At 43.1% G+C, this 6,707-nt stretch overlaps 1 long non-coding RNA gene across 6 annotated transcripts; it reads left to right on the top strand.

The window, feature by feature from the left end:
* The first annotated feature begins 1,049 nt into the window (after positions 1–1,049).
* LOC124659000 lies at positions 1,050–5,879 on the top strand. 6 transcript variants are annotated; one of them, XR_006989411.1, is made up of 7 exons: positions 1,050–1,665; positions 1,975–2,059; positions 2,204–2,254; positions 2,877–4,427; positions 4,623–4,706; positions 4,881–5,010; positions 5,110–5,879. It is a non-coding gene; the product is annotated as an uncharacterized LOC124659000 (long non-coding RNA). The 6 variants fall into 6 exon arrangements; XR_006989409.1 differs by having other exon boundaries at positions 4,628–5,010; XR_006989410.1 differs by having other exon boundaries at positions 4,623–5,010.
* The last annotated feature ends 828 nt before the right edge of the window (positions 5,880–6,707 follow it).

The raw sequence follows: 6,707 nt of genomic DNA, 5'->3' as shown, positions 1-6,707 counted from the left end.
TAATTGTCGTGAAAGAGCAATCTATGTTAGTATAATTTTTTAGGGAAAAGATCAATCTATATATTATATGGTTATCTATACTGAAAAGGCGCTAGATCAGAGTGTCCAATATATAGCGTACCTGTATAAACGATCATTTGGTGAGTTAACAGGACGGTCTTGCGGACGTCCGGCAAGTGCGCGGCGGCCGCCATATTCGCTACTGCTTGGCTGCCTTTTTGCTGTACCATCGACTTGCAAGCGAGAGCAGCGAGCGGGTGTAGAAACCCTAGGAACTCTGGCGGCAGCGAGATTGATCAATCGATACCGATCTGAGAAACCATAAGAGACGGTACGAACCGCCCGCACGATGGCTGGCATAAACGTTGGCAGTCAGCTAGACGGGCCGTTACCTATTGGGCTTCAGTGAGCATCTAACTAGATAAATTGTTACCAGCGTTGGGCTCAGGAGCTAGAAACTACCGTAAGTATCAATGTCGATTAGTACTTATATACAGTATAGCTATACTATAACGTGGTATAATACATTGGGGGGGACGAACCATTGGGGGGGGTCTAGCCCCTGCTCGCCCCCCCTGTCTCCGCCCCTGACCCAGTCGTTCTGCGCGTGGTGACTGACGGCGACCGGACGTGCAGCATGCGCCCGCCCGGGTCACGACGCGTTGTTTCTGTTCCGCCACAATTATTATACTTTATTAACTATATCAAAGTTGATCCCCTTTGCTAAAATCTTAGCAGTTTGGGAACTGTTCATGCTGGCTTTTTATCCAATCAGAACTTGACACGGTAGGGATTTTCACTGTATATAGGCTCCCCAGATACTGTACATCTGTATAGAATTGCCCTGATTTTCGTGTGCCTTTCCTTGGCTACCGGCACGTTTCGGTTACCTCCCGTGATTTGGTAAATTTTTGCTTTTTTTTTGGACCAATGCTACCGGTTGTTGGCCTTTCCGTCTCCGTTCATTTAGATTAGATATCTATCCTGGTTATTGATTCAGTCAAAGCGGTGATGGTCAAAGCGGTTCCACCACCTCCACAATCGATGATTCGAGCAGTTTCTTCCCTCATCTTTCGACTTCTCTCTCATCTTCTTCCTTCCTCCTCCGCCGGAGTTCCCTGCGGTGGACCACCTTGAGTTGGTGCTGGCCGACGCAGTGCTCCAGCCTCGCCCATCATCTCTCTCCGGTGAAAGGCTGAGGCCGCCAACGGCCGTGCCAAGAGGCGCTCCGAGATGCTCCAGCGCAGCACCGCGCGCTTCCCCCGTTCTATTCCAATTCCTCTGATTCGCTCTCCCGGCCAGAACACTTATGCCAAGCCGAGCACATCAACGGAGGAGGCGACTGCGGCAGGCTGGGAAAGCCATGCCGCCCGTCCGCGGCGATGGAGGCGAAAACAGCGCCGCTGGGGCTGCGTAAGGGTCAGAAGAAGCGGTCGGCATTGCGAATTTCCAGCTGATGTCCCACGAGGAAAATGCAGAGGGGTTACACGAGCTCCTCGACGCCGGCGCCGACCCCAGCTTCCTCGACGTCATGCCTACCTCCATCTGTGTGGAGCACGCAGCCGTCATACAGCTGCTCCTCAAGCGCGGCATGGAGTTTTGTCCGTCATGGTTCTGCTACTGGCATTCTCTCTGCACACGCGACGCGCTGCCGCTTCTCTCCATGTACGTGCGCGTATCTGCTTCTTTTTGTTGCTAGCTGCTCTCTTGCCAGCGCTGCCGCTCCCCTGTGTACTATTGCGCATCCTGCAATATGTTGCTCCCTCCTGTCCCCGTTGATGGATAAGCCTGTGCAGAACTACATATCTCAATCTTTTTATGCCTACTTGTGTGTGAGCTCATGCCTTCTACCTGCTCGATGTTATGCTCAGAAGAACTAAAACTAATTGCTTCAAGTTTCTTGATGCGTTCCTATTTGTTTTAGAGTGCGGTGGCTTAGATGACCGGGATGCTTATTTTGGGGGTGTTACGCAGGTGAAATTTTATACGAAGACTGTAGGACATGATCCACAAATACACGGTTCTCTAGGACATGTTCAACAAGCTACAGATTAGTGAGGTATTGGCTCCCCGCCTTGCCATTTTGCTCTCTGCCTTGCAATTTTTCCCTTGATCCATGGATTGCTCATGATTTGGTCTTGCGGTTGTCATGTATGAATGTGATGTGTTGAGAAGATCATGAGTGAGAAATACTTTAATGCAGATACAAGAATGCAGATCGGAGGATGTGATGACTTGCCAATAAAATGATCAAGTACGATGCCTTCAAATCTCTTAGATTTTCATTGGATTGCAACCTTTTATTTTCAACAGGTGTCCATACTAAAAAAAAATGGGCGATGTTTGTTCCACTATTTTTTTCCTTTACTGCATATTGGATGTGAATATTAGGAGAATCATCAAATTATATTCAGTTCATGGCCCGCATCTCTTTATCGCTGTCAGTATACGGATTCAGGTGTGAGAAGTCCAGAATATTTTTCATATTCATGTCCAATGTATCTGAATTGATACATGATCATTAACATGTAAATCTGAAATTAATATATTTTTGCATATTGATATGCAGTGCATCGGAACTAATATCTGATTATTCACATGCAACACTGAATGAATATTCCATTTTTAAAAAGAAAATATATTTCTTTACCGGCCTTCATCCATTCCTGTTAAACATGGTCATCAACTACTTAACCTACAAGTAATAATGGTCTTCCTCTTTTCTTTGGTCAAAAGGAAGATGAGGGGACTATTGGTTGAACAACCACTAGGTGATAAAGAAATCGCCTCTTTTTTGCGTAAAAAAATGTTTAAAAGTCATTGAGTGGTTATTTTCATGTTGCATCCAACAACTGAAATCTTTTGTATTCTTTCAGGAGCCTCAACTTTTGATATGCAGGAGTATATATATAGTCAGGTATACTCTACATCATTCATTTGCTCGATGCTCATAGTGATATGTTACTTGGTTCTTAGTTAAAGGACAGACAGTCCAACTAAACTTCTTATTCTGAATTTTGGAAAATGCATTCTTTTGCTCGATGCTCATAGTGATATGTTTCTCGCTAGCTGATGTTGTTATAGGAAAGAAATGTTCTCTGAATTGACAAATTAATTCGACAACCTACAGTTCGGACTGCTGTATGTTCGACAAGTAGCCTAGAGTCTTTCAAGATAACGCTTACGATGTACAAAGTGCAAGTAACGTAGTCAAATGTAACTTGCGACTTCTTTTATGCACATCAGTTCAACAGAGAGTTTCTATGTTTCAAAGAAAACATGCAAGTTACTCACAAAGTGAATGGGTTCATGCATCAGAACGAAATCGTGACTAATTATACATAAGGCTTCAAGTTATTATGTCTCTCCTTGCAAGGTTATATATACGTCTTTTTGGCTTGCCTTTTCTTCCCACTGGAACACAGGGGGGCCATTCACATCAAAGGTGGGGTATTATGATTCATTAATTTTAGTCTTCCCAACAAAGTTTACATGATTTATAGATTGTTTTGGTTTAGGACTAAGGCTAAGTAGGACGAGTTATTTCAATTACCATTGATGTATTATCCAGTAACATTAGCATATGGTTATCCAGTAACATTTCTGATGGCTCAGTTTCTTTTCTACATTAGGCATGGGTATCTCAGTGAGAAAAGAGTCTATATTTGAGTCACAGTCGAAGTGAGATTTGTTTACTCTACCACTAGGTACATTTGTTTACTTACTCACCACGGGCCAGCCAGGTGCTGTTAGTACTTACACAAACGAAGTATCTGGGGCAATCATTTGGATGACACATGGATGAGTCGAAGGATTGAGATTTATAAGGTTTCTCATCGGTGGGAAGGAATCATGAATTTCAGTTCTGGCTTATGACTTTCAGGTGGACGATGGCAAACTTTGTGAACGGATGAATTACCTCAGGCATGCTACACTCCATATCTTATATCCATGGAAACTGGAAAGGAGTACTATCATTTCCATATACGCTGATTTACCCTTTCCAACCATTTGCACTTTTCAATTTTCTTTCCTTCTTTGGTAATTTGTTTAATTCCCAAGGAATTTGTGATGCTTGAAGAAGTGGTAGACTGGTAGTTAGGTTTGGTCTGACAAACCATTTGTACCAGTGGCCTAGAATTTCAGTTGAAAACAATGCAAGCAAGAAGCACTTATTTGCTTAAATGGAATTGCCACTGTAGCTCTTGCAATTAATTCTTATATCATTCATTTAGATTGCTCCGCAAGATTTATGCAGCAGTAATACCGTAAGTGAGTTACCAGTGGTAATTAAATTGTAGATTCAATGCAAAAAAATTGACCATCCAGGTTTACAATGTGAAAACAGTAGTGATGATACACACCTGGGACATGGATGAGGTCCACATGAAGTACTCTGGGATAGAGAAAAACGTGGGATTTAAAAGGTTACCTTTTTCTCTACAAACATAAGTTTAGATTAATTGTTTCAATTCTGCCGTAGTATCTTTTATCTGCAACCATGCAAACATTAGAGCTGATCTACTTTTAATTTCCTTGCATTCAGTTGTTACATTCTGCGTACTTTCTAACCATGACTTCAAACCTAGATTACTAATGGCAAGTTAAATATTTCTGTAAAGACCAGGATTGGACAAGTCAAGGAGGTGTCGTTCGCGAGCTAAATATTTATGAGGAATGGTCAGCAAATTTCGAATATAGCATAAGTGCGCAATTCTGCATCTTCAAGAATAAGATTGGATGCTCAACCGTCCTTTCTGTTTACTTCTTATTTAGAGTTTTGTCCATTGTAATGTTTCTTCTCTCCAAATCCAAAATTCCCCGGACTTTGGGGACTGTAAATTCCCAATGTAGTTCACAAAATATGTCATGTATTGCAGGTTCCTGCATATTGTGGTTAACAAGAGGGTCTATGTGGCACATGCAGGCCATTCTGAGGGGTGCAGATTGAAGAAGTTTCTGGAAATTATTGTTTTTCTCTCATCGATTTTGGCACCACCACAGTTGCAGGTATCATTAGTATCTATCTAACGGACACTTTGTTCCTTTTTTTTTTAAATTAAATCATCCGAGTGAATTATTGTCTCCAATTTCTGACTACATTTGTAGTCTTCAGGAAGGGCGGCCTTCAGTTCACCAATTTTCCTGAGCTAAAGCCAAACTGAGGGATACATGAGGGGAAGAAAAAGATGTACCTGATGCAGAAGGTGACATGGTACAACAGGATGCCGACAACATTGCAAGCCCTCATCATCGGCGTCTCCGGCCTTGAATGTCGCCTCGGCGCTATCGTCGCCAGCGACCGAGTGTTGCTGCCTATCGCCGCGCTTTGTTCATGCAGGGAGGCAGTGCCTGCTGGCGGCTCACGCAGCAGGGCGAGTCACCACCAGCGGACAGCCGGAACGACATGCATGACTCTAGGCTAAGAATTGCTCACTTATGCAAAATTCTGGGATATAGCATAAATGAGCAATTCTGAACACCATGGCATCAAGATGCAGAGCAGGATCATGATTGCCGATTTGGTTGGGTCAGCAGGCGCGAAAGCACGCAACAACGACCCTTGGTCCGTGGAGGAGATAGTGAAGTATCGAAAGAGGTGGCCATGGACAGAGTGAAGAAAAAGTGGATCTAGAAGAGAGAAAGCAAGAGACGAGCTACATGCAGGAAGATAAGCTTCTGCATGTAACCTTGTGCGTGTCCTGGTACGGTAGTCTGAGCTGGTCCCAACAATGTACTTATTTAATACAATGACAAAGTCTTTAGGTCCTTATTGTGCCACGTCAATGTCTGCCTATAATATTCTTTGTTTTGTCATTCTACTATCATCAAGACATCAACCAGTTCCCCTGAAATAGTTTACAGATATGTTATTCGTTGTATGCATTAAATATACATATAAACATGTAGTTTCAAATTTTCAATGCTCATGGACTCAGATTACCACTGCTACAGATTTCATTATAGGAAAGGGGAGCCAAATCCTCTTCCCATCAACTTATTTGAATTTGTATTCAAGTTTGCATCATGTTTTCATTTTTCCAATCAGGAAATTGCTAATGATATGGCAACAACAACGGCTGCACCGTGGTAAAAAAATAATATCTTTCTTGCCCGTAGGATTGTGTTCTATAATTCTGATGCTAAGATAAATACATATATTTGACTGCAGTGCAGCCACATCAAGGGCGCGGCGTGCGCCGCGCCGCGAACTTCCTAGTATATATAAAAGCTAACCCTCTTTGCCCTAACCATAATGTTTTGGACACTGTTCATGGTACATTTCTATCCAATCAAAACTTGACACCATTATTATACTATATTATACTATATATAAAAGCTAACCCTCTTTGCCCTAACCATAATGTTTTGGACACTGTTCATGGTACATTTCTATCCAATCAAAACTTGACACCATGTGTTCATCTACAGTGCCTCAATTTTCCTTTTTATTTGATTATTTTAGGCTGGTGACCGATTATTACTTGCCATGGATAAACCGTGCACAGTTAAAGCGGTGGAGACCTACCCATTCCTCTGGAAATATCCAGAGATCCACCGCCTCCTATCTCCCACCGCTTCCAGAAAAAGAACGCCCAGACTCCAGACTACTCTCTTCCTCCCCATGGCCGCCGCCAACTTTTCCAACCGATTGCACCTCCCTTCCCCCCACTTAGAGCATCCCCACTCGTTGGCGCTCCCCACGC

The sequence above is a fragment of the Lolium rigidum genome, chromosome 6 (assembly GCF_022539505.1).
Source record: "Lolium rigidum isolate FL_2022 chromosome 6, APGP_CSIRO_Lrig_0.1, whole genome shotgun sequence".
In the NCBI taxonomy this organism is placed as follows: Eukaryota; Viridiplantae; Streptophyta; class Magnoliopsida; order Poales; family Poaceae; genus Lolium; species Lolium rigidum.
This window is presented reverse-complemented; position numbering and strand designations above follow the sequence as displayed.